This window comes from Ambystoma mexicanum, chromosome 6q (assembly GCF_040938575.1).
Source record: "Ambystoma mexicanum isolate Mex_15411 chromosome 6q, UKY_AmexF1_1, whole genome shotgun sequence".
NCBI classification, from domain to species: domain Eukaryota; kingdom Metazoa; phylum Chordata; class Amphibia; order Caudata; family Ambystomatidae; genus Ambystoma; species Ambystoma mexicanum.
In genome coordinates this window covers 1481141462-1481159931 of record NC_090937.1, presented here as the reverse complement: position 1 = coordinate 1481159931, position 18470 = coordinate 1481141462, and positions in this window count along the sequence as shown.

Here is an 18470-nt window from a genome sequence, read left to right as displayed (position 1 = left end):
CAGGGCATTATTTTGGTGCAGAGGGTGAGGGTTCCATAAAGCATCACCTCACTATTTTGAAGGTGACTCCAATGTGCCTTGCACTTCCCTGTGTCCAATGGGCAAAGAGAGCGGGAGCCAACAGGAGCGGAGTACCACTACTTTTAATTTTTACTGTTAACAGCTGCACTACTTTTTGCCACAATTTTTATCATTCTGGAATGGTCGTTATTGAAGTTAAAATATACCTCTTCATTGTACCACCCTAGAGCAGGTACAGCTAATATTAAATCTGTTTCACCGCGTATTCACAATGCCTGAATGAAATCTCAGTCTTTGTGAACTCTATCTGGCTTCATCTGAACTATCAGAAGCTGGAGGAGGTTCTGCTAACAGTAGGAAGGTACTTCGCACAACACCCCATCTTCCCCAGAGTTGTTATCTCAGGTTGCATGCTTTGATGATACAGTTGATAAAGGTCCAGGCCTTTTATACAGAATTGTATTTTGACATGAAGTGGCTACATGGCATTTGCCCCTTAATGCCACTGGAGTGCAACTGCACTTATAGTAGAAGCTCAGTGACTGGCCACTTGAAATACTGTAATGCACTCCTGTGGGATAATTCAGGGCTGCAGACTATTCATCCCTCGGACTCTGTCAGACCAGAGGAGATAAAAAAGGTTCAGTCTTAGGATCCATCTTTGTAATACATTTAGAAATTCTAATGAAAATGGTAATGATGTGTTATTTATATAGCGCCTTTATCCAAAGCGCTTTACAGAGCACATATTTACATACACTTTTCTAGTGTCAAGTCTCTGTTGAAGTAGCTGGTGATTAGGTAGATGCTAAGTATGGGTTTCTGTAGAGTTTAGATCAGCAAGTAGACGTGATTGACTTCAAAAAGCCATATACATCTAACTGAGAGAAATTAATTTGCCTGTTCCACCCACTTGGCTGTCAAATATGTTGCACCTTGCTTGCTGCTGCCCAAGGGTGGACTGGCCTATAAGTAACTCTGTAGATTTCCTGGTAGGCCTCTGCACCCTGGGCTCATTTGTCATTTGTGTGGTAACCTATTTTATGTCCACTTTTTCCCATAGGAAAAGGGTTGGGCATGCTGGAAATGTGTTATATGGGGCCACTTTGAACATTATTTCCAGGGCCTCTTTTGGTTTCCAGTTCACCTCTGCTGCCACCTACCCTGTCCACCACTAGAGCTACAGCTCCACGACCTTGCTTGTCACACTTCTACTACTGCCTGTGTCCTTCAGTTGTCGCATCACAGGTGATAGCATTTATGGCTGAAAACATTGCACTGTGACTCCTCTTAAAGAGCACACAGTCGTTTGGGGAAATAGAACAGAGCAGACGAGGAACCCCCTTTCCGTTGTCCCCTTTCTATCTTCTGTTTGTGTGCCGAAAATCGATTTCGGTAGAGTGCACTTGAGGGAGCCCCCCATTGTGCTGCAGTCTGCCCCACTGCCTCGCATGAAAACACAGCTGATTTGGCAAAGAGGGGTACTTGGTTTTTGTGGCACTCCTGAATCCGTTGATCCACTATATACATAAATGTGAATAACTGTCTTCTTCTTCTTCTTCTTCTTCTTCTTCTTCTTCTTCTTCTTCTTCTTCTTCTTCTTCTTCTTCTTCTTCTTCTTCTTCTTCTTCTTCTTCTTCTTCTTCTTCTTCTTCTTCTTCTTCTTCTTCTTCTCCTTCTTCTTCTTCTTCTTCTTCTCCTTCTTCTTCTCCTTATAAATACATATTTTTCTAGGCTACCTACCTAGCTATAGCAACATTCGCTCTGGAGCACCAGCATACAGTACAGGTGACAGAGCAAAGCATTGATAGCGGGCATTTCCCAGTCATCAAGTGAACATTAGTAATGATTAATGCAGTAAAATATGGAGATGGGTGTGCACAAGATAGCCCAAATCTAGGTGATACCAAGGTGCTGCAGGAAGAGCCATGTCTTCAGTTCTTCCCTAAACTGAAGGAGATCTGCAGCAATCCGGATTGCCATCAGGATGGAATTCTAGAGGACCGTAGTGTAGTGTGGCAAGGACTGTCTAAGGAACTTTAAAGCCATCCCAACGTGTGAATACATGAACTTTTACTACGTACTGATAATCTGATAGTTATTGTGGTACCAACTGGAATCATTGCATATGAAAATAAGGGTTGTACTTGGGGTACCTGGTAGCATCCTCAGTCTTGCTGGCTGGAGTCACTTTCCAACATTCAATCATATGTTCATTAATGAGGGATAGCAAGAATTTGTGTCTGGTTTCTTTAAAACTCCAATGACATCATCGTGTCTCTCTCCTAGTCACCTTACATGCAGCACCATGGCTCTAACATGCATGTGAGAGCTTTATGAAGGAAACACGCATTGGCAATACCAACAGTTTGGCCTTTTGTGTAGGCAAGGTCGGAATGGCCCGGTAATTCCTCATTCAAGGAACCCGGACCCGCTAAGGGGGTAGACATGCCGCATTGTGGCATGGTTACCTCCTATCTCGTAATGACCTCCATTGACTCTCAGAAGACTGCTTTGAAAAAACAGTGGCTGGCACTTGGAGTGCAACGTTTGATGGTAAGGCTTGAATAAAGTGAGCTCAAAGAGTTTCCAAGAGGAGGTGTTGTGGGAGGGGAAGGGCAGAGACTGAGTGGGAATGGCCATAGGGATTAGCATGGCAATGGGCAGTCCATGGTGGGTGCATAACAAAACAACACCTACAGACTGTGTGTCCCTCATCATATGCCACTCCTCCCTATCTGTACTCTAATGCAAAAGTTGCAGTTTATCTGCATCGAAAGCGATGCCTAACAGCCCAAACTAAAAACGAATGGCATATACCTATGTATGCACCCATAAACAGCTACATACACACCTGCCTTGCATAGGTCCCAATAAGACAGGCAGGTACATTTCCAAGCGAATGGATGCAATTTATTTGGTGAACCACTGCAGGCTCTTTCTGGTTGCTGGCCTTCATATGCAATGCACGTTTACTGCCGCATCTTGGATACTTCCCTGACAATCTCCTTTTTCATATGCAAATCAGGTCATTTAAAAAGTGATTATTCCCACTTTGCAGCGAAAATGGGCACGTTTATTCCCACTTTGTAAAGTGAGCAGTTGCATCTCTTTTTGCATAATCACATTTTAAATGCACCTTGTCCAAAATGGTTTACTTTCTTGCTTTTTTTCTATCAGGCACAATTTGACCTTTCACAATGAGTTGTTTTGTGCCCACAAATCCACCTGCAGCAGGTGTACAGGGGAATCATTCTGAAACCTAAGATTAAACACAAATTAGTTGATGTTAATAAATTCCAATATTATCCTTCAGAATGCTTGCAGTCCATCAGCGGAGAGATAATATCGTATGATACTGTTTATTTGTCTGTTTCTGATAAATGCTCAGCTGTGTCTAGCAATTACAAGATATCCAACCCTAGGCTCATTACACTCACAGCACATACCCTTATTTCCAGTGTTCACACACCAGCTGGGGAGAGGTTGTTTAGTTCAAGTGTTCCTTCGGCTGCCCGAGTGCATGGATTGTTATCAATCCCTGATTATCAACTGTGCATTACGCATGTGTATTTCTACCAGTAGTTATCCACGCGTTTCCTTGGGCCATACCACTTAAAGTCTGATTACAAATTTGGGGGTGGTGATAAGACATCGGGGGTCATTACAAGTTTGGAGGTAACCATGCTGCTATTATCCCTCCTTCTCCTGTTAGATTTATCAGTCGCTTTTGACCTTGTCAGTCATTAAGTCCTTACACAGTCAGGCCACTTCTCATCCAAAGCAACGGCCTGGATACAATACTTCCTCGACATCAGAACAATGAGAGTCTTTTCACCTACAGCCTCAGCGGACCCAGCACCTGTAACTTGTGGAGTACTACAAGGGTCCTGCGTCTCGCCGACGCTATGCAACATTTTTAAAAGCCTTTGTTTGATGATCTAGACCACTTGGGTGTCACTTTGTCACATGCGCCCTGCGCCCTGCTACCTCAGGGTCCAGCGTGCACAATAAATAAAACAAACAAACAAACAAACAAAGTCCTCATACCCATCACCAGGAATTATGACCTAGACATAAAACTACTAAATAAAATATGTCTCATCATTCAAACATGGATGGCCACTCATGGCCTCTGCCTCAATGATGAGAAGACAGAATTACTTTTCACTGGCTCCCAAGCTAAACTAAAAAAACTTGACACCAGATACAAGTCCTTCAACATAGACAATATTAATATCCTGGTCCCCAAGGAAGTCAAGACTTTAGGATTATATCTTGACTCTTCATTAACCTTGACCAAGCAAATAAATGAGACAGCCTCCGCTACAGCCTACACTTGCAAGCTCATAAACGCTAGTAGGCCTTTCCTTTCAGCTACAAGCTGCTCTACCCTAGCCAGAGCACTCATTTTATCCAAATTGGATCACTGTAACGCACTCCACCTAAGTACTAATAAAGGAAACTTAAGCAAACTTCAAGTACTGCAAAATGATGCGCTTAGATCTGCCTTCAATATACCAAGATCCCACCACATATAAGAAACCAGACGCAATGCTCAATGGCTCTCCATTAAGAACATAATGGGCCTCATTACGACTGTGGCAGTAGCAGTGCTGGTAATTACTGGCACGGCTGCCGCCGGAGTCGTTTTTTTACCGGCACCTGGCAATGGGCAATTACCAGGGCATTCTGGCCCGCCGACCTGGTAATTTTGCTGGTACCATAGTTACTGGACCGGCAAACTTATAATGAGGCCCAATATCTTTCAAAACTCTCTCACTTACCCACATGTGTTTATCCAATTCAGCACCCAATTTTCTTGCAGATAGATTCACCAAAACCAATCGGACTGGTTTCCCGGAGCCACTCAGCTACATTGCCTCAGAGTCCCGCGATATAACCTACAAGAATCTGGAGGTAGCAGATTCCCTGTCCTTGCTTCCAAATTGTGGCATTCCACACCTATAGCTCTAAGGGTGGAACCTTCTCTAACCCGATTTAGGACTCAGATAAAAAAAAAATGGCTCACTACTCAGGATTATCAATAAACCTATCCTCCTTGAGACTTACTGTTTGGTTCCCACCTTACTATATCTACATTTATATAAATTAACAATCCATCACCATGTACCTACAATCGTATAGCTTATCATTGCATCACCATGTACATTAATGCTATCTGTTTGCTTTGATATGTATCTACCCTATCTCTGTTTACAACTGTTTTGTCTTTCATACTTTGTTATTTGTATTATATTGTATCTATAAATTGTAACTATTCATTGTAACTTTGTTTATGTACCTTAAGCAATGCACCCAGTTACTTGAGGGTCAGGTGCACTATATAAATAAACAATTCAATTCAACCCTGGAGTGAGCCCTTTTTCTCACTCTTTCATGTGTTTTGACCTGATTTTGATTATGTGTTTCTTTTGTTTTTGGAGTCTGACAAACCCCATAAGCGTCTACATTTTGCATGGTGACACACAGCACCTTCAGTGAAGTGTCACAGAGAAATCCTCTAGATTTCTCCTGGGTTTTAAATAGCTTTTATTGTGCGAATTACCGTTCCCAGGAGTAGTACAGTGACATTGACTTTACTCAACTTTTCTCTTTGTAGGTTCAGCACATACCATTTTATGTGGAGTGCTGGGGGGTTACCTAGTACCCCCTTATCCTACATACTCAGGTAACATTTTAATGTTACGCTCACTACTTTAAATGGCTGGTGGCAGGGGTTTAATTGTCCTACCATTGTGCTTTTTTTACGGCAGGCTGAATCCTCAGCTGAAGTATAGGACCCATGGGTGACCATTTTGTCAAAATGGCCCAGGTATTCATTTTTGCCATTTTCTGTTTGTGAGGTCTTTCTTGGGTTTTACTCTGTGTGTTGAAGCTGAGTTGAGCCCTTTGTTCAGAGTGCCTTTGGTGGGCTTCAGTCCTGAAACCCGCCTTTAGCTCCAGTGTGTCTAGGAGGACAGGATGTGAGGGAGGTTCCCAAAACTCCCCTGCCCTTTGTCTCTAGGAATGCCTGAATGCAACTGGTACTGATTGGCTGACTGGTTGTCATTTGAAGACAGCCACCCTGCTGTGTGATTGGCAGCTGAGGCTGTGCATGAATGTGAGAAACCTGCTTAAAATGTGAGGGTTTTGGGACTGGAGGCAGAGTCGACCACTGGGACAAACACCCGATGAAGAACCCGGGAACAAAGCTTGCTGCATCCTCTTGGACCTTTGAATTGCCTGGTGTATCCCTGCTACTGTGCTGAAACTCTTTTTTCAGACCGACAAGTGAAGCTACGGAAGGGATGACTTCTTCCCTTGAGTTAGTGGAACCAACTAACCCTGAGACAAAGTCCACTGGACCATCTTTCCTGACTGGCTGTATTTCTTTGCTTCTGCAAGAACTGAGTGCCAGGGGTCGAGAAATCTGTAGTCGAGTGAAATGTCTGCAATCCAGCAAGAAGCTCCAGGAGTTTCCTAAGGACCCCCCAGAAGTAGGATGACCATAGCTTGAGTCCCCTCACCAGAGTGCAGGACACAAGGAGTGAAGGAAGCCCAACCGGTATCAGAGTTCCACAGTGGTGCTGTTTAATGTGTGCTGAAACCGCAAAGTGCTACTGATGGCCTCCAGATCACTGGCACAGGAGTCCTCATACGTCCTCCCTCTTGTCCCCATGACTGAGGCTCAGGAACCCATGATCTGCATCACTGCAACAGGACAGACTCCACAGAGGTACTGTTTAGACTTGGGGTACTTACCTCATTGTCTCCTTAGCTGTGCTTTTCTCAGTTGAGACTTGCATTGGCTACTTTTGTTGGAGTTGATTCCAACTCTGCTTTTCACAGCTTGTGACACAAGTTATTTTAAGCACAAGTTATCTCTACAAACCTTTGTGCAAACCTTTTTATTTAAGAAGTGCCTCGGCTCCATAGACTGTGCTCCAATTGACTTTGGCTGTCCTGGCTCCCTGCAGACTCTTCTAGTCCATTGACTATTCCTGTCCCTCATAGGTGGTAACCTTGTTTTGAACTGTTATTGCTGGGAAAGGCTTGTGTGGACCTCATTGGAAAATTTAACTTTACTCACATGCCCTGAGAACCTGTTTAACCTATTTTCCTTCCTCTAACCTTTCCTTTCTGCAACCTCAGAATCTGCAAAGTATAACAAGTAATATATAAATGCCATTATGGTCCTTGTGAATGATGTCACCCCCGGGTGTAGGAAGTGTGTAATAAGCATATCCAAAGAGTATCCACTAACTTGTGCTGATTCTGGAAAAGTATTTTGAAAGTATATTTGATTGTTACATGCATACCTTGCTCTTTTTAAAGAATGCTTATTTAAATATTAAAGAAATCATTGATAACTGTAACCTTGAGTGTAAGTGTTACTTGGTCACGTGTATTTGTGAATTTCGTTGCTACAGCTCCACAGCTCACATTTACTCCTCTTGAGAGGGCTTCTCAGTCAACAAAAGATGAGTTACCTAATACCATTGACACAAGAGCCATGTTGTGGCTTCGGCATTCCAAAGAAGTAACTGATGACACATGCCGATTTTGCTTGAAGGAGCCCGAAACCCTTGAGCACTTAATAACTAAATGCACATCAATTAAGGCAAAACGTATTCTACATCTTGGGAACTTTTGTCCTGCGAGCCCAGATTCTCGAGATTGGTGGTCTCATGCAATGGCAGGCAACTCGGTGAAACTGTGCTGTGCGATAGTTGATTTCATCGCCTCTCTCAACTTGAAGGCTGTGGGTCAATTAACTCAGTCTGTGCCGCCTTAATCACGAAGCTAGATGGCACTTGCACGGTGGCTTTGGTTGCTCTTGTGTGTTCTTCTTGCACTTATCTTTATTTTTTAATGTATTTTCTCCCTCGGTTTGATCTAATGGTAGCGTTTTTGGAGGAACACGGGAAAAAAAACGTGTGTAATAAAAGTCTGATGTCACAGTGTTACGCTGAGACATATTAGACTGATGTTGCAAAAAAAAAAAAAAAAAAAAAAAAATACCAGGTAGACACAGGCTCTGTAGTCTCACACAGTGTTACTACATCAATTCCTGCCGAGCACCTGCCAACTGAGAACAAGTGAGGGAAGGTTGGAACGAGGTATGTTAGTGTCCACACTAATGCCTGCTTTCTCATTAGTCACCTGCGGTCACCTCAAGAGCAGCTCCTTGACTGTAACATGAATGCTTCTGACAACATAACTAACAATGTCTACGATCTTGTCATACACGTTTAAATACTGGAGGTGGTGCAGTGACATCTTAATTCATGTGGATTAAAATGAACAAGTTTCCTTCTCAGGATTCCAATGAGACATTGCACTGCCCCATGCACAGCCTTCCGAAACGCAGGTCAGGGGAGTGAAAGTAGGGACTGCTTTTAAACAACATGTTAATCCACATCTGTGGAGCGTCTGCTTTACGTAAGCAGGCTTTTCATATTGTTAAACCATGCGTCAGGTGTAACCTTCACTTTACTGCAGGCCGCATTCCTGATTTTTGCCATGGCATTTAAACATGTATGCTGTTTATTTTACCATGAAAGTTACTGTGTGAACAGTGATTGCTTTGCATAGTTTATGTGCATATTGATTAAAAAACCAGTGCCCATGGTGAGGGGCACAATGAACGTCTTTATATCTGACAAATATGTCGGTGATAAGAGTTGTATGACTGAGTCGCTAAACACCTAACTGGGTTTAGTGTTCATTTCCTTTTATACAAAAGTCACCTGAACGATAACGCTTTTATCAACATGAATCATACAATACTTTCAGACAGCAGAGGCATTGGAGGGGAAATTCTCTGAATGCAAATCCTTTAATCACAATTAGTCCTGCTGCCTTCCGAGTTCCCGTGGGGACTCTTCTCCATAAGGATTTGAAAGGAAGCTCATGTCAGTGCACCCCTGTGGGCAGAAAGGGTCTCTGGGTGGTGTTCTGCTCGTGATGAGATAAGAAAGGTTATGAGCACGAGCCTCATAGGATCGGCCTGACTGAGGGAAATAAATATAACTTTAAAAAATGCCTCTCCAGTGACAATCTGCTGCTCTAGGCCGCGGGCTAGATGGCCTAATTGCAAATGCACCACTGCCTTTCACTGTCAGGAGCATTATGTGGAACAGGGACAACCAAGTATCTCTAGTACCTCAAATGAACATCAGCTTTGGTCAAGTGGACCAATTAAGGTACCCTTCTGACATGTGTTCATTCATTCAGAAAGTTCAACTGGTTAACGCCTTTGCATCATCGAGTCTGGAGTCCCCAAATACTGTAAATCTGTTTATTTAAATATGCATGAATTTTATCTCAGAACTCCAAAGCAGCCATCACTCTTCTCTGGCTCCTAAGGAGAGCCGGCACTTTATCTGCTTTGAAATAACTGCATTACTTCCCAATTGCATAACGAATAAAGTATTTGGTCAAACTCATGCATATTAGTTAAGGGGTCTCGACTTTCAGACCTATTCAGACCCATTCATTCAGTAGATATACATTTAGATTCCCACTTTAGCCAAATGACCTCACCACCAGGACATATGAGCTGCAAGGCCTTTTCTCTGATCAAGCAATAACCTAGTGGAAATGTATGGCTAAACCAATGAGGAAATACATCAATCAATGTACCATCAGAAAGCATATTATCGGCCTGCCATTAAAATACATATTTGGGCTTCATGTCACAAATTGCTGAGCACCACAGTGACCTTGTGGAGGGGTGGGGGGGGGGGGGCGAGGGGACGCCTGTTGTGCTCTACAAATTAAAATAAAATAAACTAAAGTAAACCTCATTTAATAATGCCCTGAAGATGTCAAGAATGAAATTGACCACACACATGTTTACAATATAGTATACATGTGTCAGAATAAACCACCATTGGCCTGTCGAGAGACAGATGAATACGTCGTTCATGGTGACTGCTCCTCCTGCGCCCAATACTGTAAAGGTGAGAAATACCATGCACTAAGGCAGCCATATCTGCCTTATTCCAGACAAATACAAGAATAAATGATCCTGATGAAACTAAAGATAGCGAGAGTGAGTGTACTCACTGCTAACTGGCACATCCAAGTACAATAGACACAAAGCAGATATGCATTCACAATGAAGAAACACAAACACTAGGTCAAACATGCATTTAGAAACAAAGAATATTACTTGAACCATGTAGACATTAAGAATGTAACATAACCAATGTATACGCTGAAATTAACACAAATGATATACACATATAGCTTGCTAACGTAGAAACGCAGCAGTAATGACTGGCAATCTTATATAAAATGGACGGCGGAGCCGCATTAGATTGAATGGGAAGCCTTGAGGCTGCAGACAAATTCGATTTGCTGAATTCCCGGAAATACATATACGTGCAGGAAAGACAGCGGCTGTGTGGCCCCTTTTTTCCAAGTTTACTGTGAAATAATGGAAGGAAGTTGGGATGGCTCTAAAGAGAAAAGGTGTTGCTGGAGGGGCGGGCTGAAGGGGCTATAGCCCCGAGTCTTTTGGTTGTAGACCCAGATAAAGCTCAGGCGCTACAACTAAAATGCTAGCTAGCACCGAGTACCGCCAGTCCTGACATTAGCTTAGCCCCTGATCTTTTCCTGACCCAGCAACACCCCTGGAAGATAATAATTTCCAAAATGTAAAACATATTTCTTTTAGATTAAGTAAGGAACAAATAGCCTTTGAATGCCAGGTGCTGATTAATTAGAAGCTTAATACTGTGCAAGGAATGGATCGACTAAGTCTCCAGGAGCCAGAAAGTTTAACAACAATCGCCTAATATTATCTAAAATCATGATAAAAGCAGGGTAAACGAATTCAAAACATGATAGTCTTCTCACACGTGGCCTATAATTGGAAGACATTGGGCCTCATTAGGAGTTTGCCAGTTCGGAAACAAGGGTGCGTTATGCTCACCGGCACCCTTGTATTTGGATCAGCAAACTCTGAGTCTGCCTGCCGCAGCCACTGTGCCTGACAGATCTGACCCTGCGGGTGCAGCAGCCACAGAAGGCAGACCCGTTACGGAAGCACCGGCACCATTAGCAATGGTGCCAGTGTTTCCGTGTCCCCACTCCCATAGAGTCCTATAGGACTCTATGGGAATGGGGACTTGCAATTTAACGGTGCCTGACTTCCTGGGCTGCCAGACTCGTAATCAGACAGTAGCACAAGGAAGTCATATTATGAGTGCGGCGGAAGGGTTACCACCGGACTTGTAATGAGGCCCACTGTCTATTCATTAGCTCCAGACACAGATAGACACCTACCTCGCCTCCCCACAAATTACCGGGACAGAGCCACCCGACAAGGTCAAGTAGAAAGTTTGGGGCCCTGGTTCATGGCCTAGGAAACAAGGGATGGTGTCTTATTTAATTAGAAGAAGCAGTTCCTGGGTTTCTCTCCCCCTACCCCTATTTTTGCCCATTTGCTGAAGACCTGCTAATTGCTCAAGGTTGGTAAGACAGATGGCAATCAATCAAAATTCTCAATGTGATGCTGCCCGTACATGTTGCATTAGACATTTACCTATTGCTGAGATGAATTCTTTTTTACCTTTTTCTATTTAGGGAGGGTCTTAGGTGGGGCCATCAGATAGCTATTTACAATGCAAAGACTAACCATTATATTGTATATATGTATACAATTCCTTTAACCAATCCCCCAATCCCGTTGTTTGTTTCAGTTAAGATTGTAGAATTACATCTGCTGTGACGTGTTTTTCATTTATAATTCGTTGTTCTGTATTGAAACCTTTGAGAGCTCTTGAGACTTGTGTGCTTATTTGCTGTCCCTGCTTTATGTGAATTGTCAATAAAGTGGGCGTTGCCATGTATGACTATTTCCGTTATTGTGTGATTTGCCGGCCTGTCTGTTCCCTTGTACTGGGGCATTCCATATTTACATATGGTACTGGAACGTATGGTTGGCCAGCGCACTCAGATTGTCGAAATTCTCTGCTATACCCCTTGAGGACTGCGAGGCAACTTGTGAAGCCCGGCAAATCACTCATGAAATGAGAAGATTGACAGGAGCCCCCTTTGGAGAAAATCCTGCCCAATCATGGTGGGGTCCCCGCAGGGTGGAAGCTGCTAGCCGATTGAGGGAAGATCGATACCAAAGGCCTTGGCCGATCCACGGATGTCAGTATAGCATTGACTAGGCAAAACAGAAAGGGGGAGGAAATTGTTTGTATAGGGAATTGTGAGATGATAAAAGATTGATTTATAAGAGAATACCTGTAGCAAGGTTGCTGAAGGTGACTGTTAGGCGGAAACCTTTGCAGTTCCCTCTGGGAACACTGCAAAAGATTCAGGACTACAGGTGTTTGGCAGTAAACCCACTTGGTAGCAGTCTGTACCACACAGATTCACTTGGTAGCTGTGGCTGAGCAGTCAGACTTCCCTCAAGAAGAGTTAGGCAGTATGTGGAGTATATAAAATAGGGCAATTTACACAGTAGAACAAGCAAACACGGAACAAGGCTTCGGTGTAAAGATATATAGTTATTTATTTATAAAAACACATCTATAGAAAACACTCTGGCACTAATACGGCAAACACTTCAATTACAATTACTATAAGTAAATAAATCCCTCTAACAATAGTTCGACAAGTCTAGGTTCATCGGCACCACTTATTTGCAGACAGAGGTGAATGCTTTAACCTAGATGGCACTCTAGTATTCGTTAGGAGGGGAGAGAAAAGGCAGGGTATGAAATCAACTCGGTGCCAACACTTTTATGAACAAATGCAAGGCAAGTAAGGCAGGGTCTACTGTAGATCGAAAAGTTCAGAGGCCAGGCCCACTCGGAGAGAGGCAAGGCGATATGTCCCAAAAAGTGTCACAGCGGGAATGCACTTCAAGTCTTAGTTGCAAATTGTTATCGAAAGGTTGGACCAGTTCAGAACAGAAAGTTAAGAAGGCTTGGAGGCTACCCAATGGAGAGGCAAGGATTAAGACACCTCACGCTAACCGACACAAGGGAAGCCAGGCGGACATGGTACCTTGTTTGTGGAGAGACAGCTCCGGCGGGTGCAGTTGTTCCTGGTGGTGGATGCAAGTCAGGGCTTTGCCAAGAGAAGAGATGCTCTCGTCGTCGAAGGAAAGTTGAAGATCGTTGCACCACCAGGGAAGAGACCAGCCGCGGAGTGCTCCATCACAAGGCACCACCTTTTGGTCGCGGTACGGGTTAGTGGCTATCCGGTTGCCGGGGTGCTCAGCACGGGCAATTCGACCACTACGTCCTGGAAGCGAAGAAAAAGCAAAGGGGACTGGTTGTTCCCACCAGTCAGGGGAAGAAGACTCTCCAGCCGGGAGATCTCCTCTGTCGTTGGGAATTGGTGAGTCGGTTCAGCAGGGCTCCACCGGAGGTGTCGTCCTTGCAGGTCGGCTCAGCTTTACCCTCGTCGGATTCTTAGGTCCTGTGGCGACTTCTGAAGATCCAGTCCCAAAAGCCCTGCTTTTATGCAGAAAACCCCCATTCATTCAGCCTAGCTGTCAATCAAAACACGCTAAGTGGTGCGCAGGGTGGCTCACCACTTGGGCCAATCACACCAGAGTGCGACTTGAGTTGGCAAGGCAACTCAGTTCAGTGTGTCTAAACCCCCTCCCACACCCCCTGTGGTTACCCAGACAGAATGGCACCACTTTGGAGGGCTTCTGTGTAGAAGCCCGCCAAAAGTGGAACAAAGGGCTCAACCTTTGGTTTAGGAGTCACAGAAACGAACACAGACACCATTTTAAAAACCGAGTTCTGGCAGAAAATACCAACCGATAGATTTATTTAAGATAAATAAACCGGTGGTACATTAGATATTAACGAGGAAAAGTATTAACCTCCAACAAATGGGAAGAATCCCATTGAGTTATATTCGGGGTCGAATATAACAAGTAGTTTCCACTGCCACCAGCCAAAACTCGACGAGGGGGGACGGGACAGTGCCCCCTCGAATAACAGACCCAGGAGTAATCGAATTACCCCTACTAGTACGTCCACAATAGGATGGTTTGTACTAGTTCTGTTAGTAAATTTAGGTCTAGTAAAGCCAATGGTGACTTTACATGCCCGGGGAGACAGTAGTCAGTCCCCGGGTATGAGTCTATGGTGGGGATCCTCTAGGACGCCCCAGTGTTACGGCACGGAGGTTGCAGTGTAACACACATAGTAAAACATATGAGACCCTATGGAGTAAAAGACCCCATAGCCCATAGAACACATGGCTATTCAAAGGAATTACACACATTCATGTCCAAGAGGGGGAGAAAAAGAGTCTCACTCTTGGCAGGATGGAAAAAAACAAACTCCAGAAATCCAGCAAAGCTGCTGGGGGACTCACTAGGTTAGGAAATTCAGCCTAAACAGAGAATTCTCCCTAACAGTGACACACTAAATCTCGCTATTAATGATAAAAAGATTGCCCAAGACACGGTTACAGAACAGTGCATCACAAACCCCCTTCCTGGGTATGATTAAGAGATAAGGATTCCCATGTCAGGTCACAAGAATGCAGCTGTCTTGTATTATATTGGAGGTTCACCTATATGTGTAGTGATTGCTGGCACCAGAGTTAGGGTGAAAAGTGGTTTGGATTGTGAAAAAGAATGGCTTGTGCATATTGGTGTAGATCGTAGAGCATGAGGAGTTGTGGTTTGGACCAAAATGACATGGACTGGAGAGTGGGCAGTGTTTGTCATGCCTGCCCGAATAGTTGTTATCGCAGAGAAGGTCTTGGGAGGAGACATAGAAGTGTTGGGAATAAAGGTAACTATTGTTTGAAGGAGTGCTTGAAGGAGGAGTGGAGAGGTAGTAAGTTTGATGGTGCATTAAAGTCAGGTAAGTATATTCTGTCAACATTGTGAGGTGCCATCATGGGAGACACTCCCCTTATTATTTATATATATTCAAATATATATATTTATATATATTCAGTGAAAAAACTTTGTTAAAGGGACATTATGGTTAAGTTGTGCTACTAAAAACCTATGGAATTCAGTGAAAAAACTTTGTTAAAGGGACATTATGGTTCCAAGTAAAACCGAAAAACCCCTGAAATTCGCCAGTTATGGTAAACTAAGCAACCATAACTCGTGCCACTACCGTGCACTGCTAAGACTAACACCCAAGACATCAAAGATGACATCACAAATGTCATTGATGACATCACTGATGACATCACATTTCTTGCTCCCTGTTTTTTCCTTTACTGACATATCTAGGCCACATGGTTATCTTCAGTAACAGTCGGAATTCAATGTGGAAAAGGTAGTATATTTGTAGACTTATCCTTCAAGTATGTTCTTACAATAATTCCCTTAGGGTCCAGTCATATCATATGAAACATATACATAGGGGAAGACATACGCATGAAAGACAGCAATCCTTTCTGTGCATTAAAATTATCAGTAGAGTTATCAGCACTTTCTGATAGTGCTGTTGTTTTTTTATTACTGTACTTTCCCTGTATATAAACCTATTTTTATATTTTGTATTCACACTACTTTCCTTAGGGTCCAGTCACATCATGCAATATATATATACATAGGATAAGTAGCAGCTTTGAAACAGAGCAATCATTTCTCTGCATAAAGGTAATCAGTTAGGTTATGAACACTTTTTGCTACTACTGCTTTTTTTTTTCTTACTTCAATTTCCTTCTATATACTCATATTTGTATGTGGTGTTGTCTCTTTGTGTTTTGTCTATAATAATGCAATTATGTAGTAAGTGGGTTTTATTATCTACTTATCACATGTTTCACAGTATGCAAAAGTCTAGTAAGGAAACAGTTATAATTTCACTATTCAACATGGCAAGCTTATGAATATTGAACCTCCATCATGTATGCTGCACACAATGCCTATGTTTCTGCATGAGCACCTTAGTATACTGGATGGACTAATTAGCCCTTGATATGTATTCCAATGATCCTTGACACTTTTTTTTATTAACATTAAAATAAGAAACCCTTGTACAGACTTTTCATGAAAGGTAAATGCACATGTGATGTCATCAGTGATGTCATCAATGGCATTTGTGATGTCATCTTTGATGTCCTGGGTGTTAGTCTTAGCAGTGCACGGTGGTGGCGCGAGTTATGGTTGCTTAACTTACCATAACTGGTGAATTTGAGGCGTTTTTCGGTTTTACTTGGAACCATAACGTCCCTTTAAATTTTTTCACTGAATTTCATAGGTTTTTAGTAGCACAACTTAACCATGACGTCCCTTTAACAATGTTTTTTCACTGAATTTCATAGGTTTTTAGTAGCGCAACTTAACAATAATAACTTTGACTTTATTTTTTTATTTTTTTTTAATTGAGCTTTACTCAGTGAAAACTGAGTTTTGTCAAAAACTTCTCATTCCAATCTCTTTGTATTTCGATACACACATTAGATCATAAAAAATCATAAAAATCATAAAAAATACCTCCCTCAAAAGGCTGGCCCGGCCTGTCGCACGACAACGGCGACCTTATCCTGAAACCTAGAGGGCATTATTCCTGAGAGTCGATGTTCTGTATCGGGGCCCCCTCAGTCTTAAGGGTGTTTATCTGGTCAAAAATCGAGTCAATGATTTTGGCCAGAGCCAAAGTCCATCTTGTCTTTTCTCCCGAAATAAGTCTGTTCCAGATTTCCTCTTCTTGGTAGATCCACATATTTTCAGCCAAAGAAGGGAGGTATGCTTTTCTAATTTCAATTGTGTAGAGACACTCAATCACAAGGTGCTTTATCGTCTCGATAGTGTCGATTTTACATAGCCGGCAATGATTTTCGGTTCCTACCCCTCTAATAGTTATGATCTCTCTCGTGGGGAGGATGTTGAGCCTTGCTCTCATGACTAACGTTCTCATCTTCTTGTTTGGAAACTTAGCACAGTACAATAGGGGTTTTTTCCCCTTATTGAAGGTGGGGGGAAGATGTTTCAGGAGTTTATTTCCCACTGCTTTTTCTGTTGTCCCGATCCAATCCATATCTTCCATCTTTTTTTTGATTCGTTCTGGATTTTCTTTTAGGTCATTTTCTGCAGTTCCAATGCTGAACAGGTCGTTTTTTCTCATTCCCACCCATTTGTTCAAGGCCACGCACTTGCCTAATTCCATTTCATCCCGTTTGGTGTTATAAATGGGTAGGGTGTCCGCCATGATGATTCGTCTATAGAGGCGCATGGCACTTTGATCCACCGTCGAAGCTAATGAAATGAGGCCCAGCTCTCTTTTTATAGCTGCCATGGCGGTAGATTTTGGTAGGCCTAGGACTGTTTTCCAGAGGTGACCTTCAAGTTTAGTCCAGATATTTCGCCGAAGGTATAACGCACACTCTTTCTGTTCCATAGGTCAAAGCCGGCACAGCTTTAGCATTATAGAAGGTTATAGCTGGGATCAAGGAAAATTTGCCGTACTTGCGATCCACTGCTCTGATTTGCGTTGTTAACCTTTTCACCTTTTCCCAGAGTTGATCGACAAGACTCTTTTCCAGACCCAAACTGTCGACTTGAATCTCTAGATATTTGAAGCTGGTAACCATTTCAATTTTGGCCTCGGCCAGGGTGATCTTTAGATCTTTCATCTTTTTACTGGGAACTTTTTCGAGGACCATGATCTGTGTCTTCGCTTTATTAATTTCCAGATTGTTCTGCAGGATATACGCTTCCAAGTTACGGATTTTTCTTTGCAGACCCACCTTTGTCTGATCGATCACAATGATGTCATCTGCATAGAGTTGCCGTGGGATCTCCATTTTCCCGATTTTGGGGGGAAAGGATCGAACTTTTTCCTCTGACCGCTGGTAATCACCTAGGAAGGCAGTGAACAGTACCGGTGCCATCGGGCACCCCTGCTTTACTCCGCGTGTGACATTAATCTCCTCTGAAAGTAGGCCCTGGGTGTTGAGTTTCACTCTGATTTTGGTGTTCGTATGGAGAGCTTTTATGGGCTCCAATATTTGAGTAGGGCAGTTCCAATCTTCTAGCTTTGCCCACAAGGACTGTCTGTCAATCCTATCGAACGCTTTGGACACATCCACGACTGCCAGGAACACTTTAGGCGCCCCCTCTTTAACTTTTGCTTTCAATATGTTCAATATGAGGAGATTGATCGAAGTACACCCATTTTTTTGGAATCCAGTTTGTAGTTTGTGTTTGGCCTGGCTCTCTTTTTCCCAGACTCAGAAGTGTACGAGAAGAAGGGTGGCGTACAGTTTTCCTAATATATCCAGAAGGGCGATAGGTCTGTAGCTTGCAGGTTCTTGTCTAGGCCCTTTTTTGTAGATTGGGACGATTACCGCTCTCTGCCACGATTCCGGCACCATGTTTGTTCTTCTACATTCCGCAAAGATTTTACTGATCATTTCTGCCCATTTTTTCGGGGACATTTTCAGGTCTGTATTTGTGAGTCCATCTGGGCCCGGCGCTCTGGAAG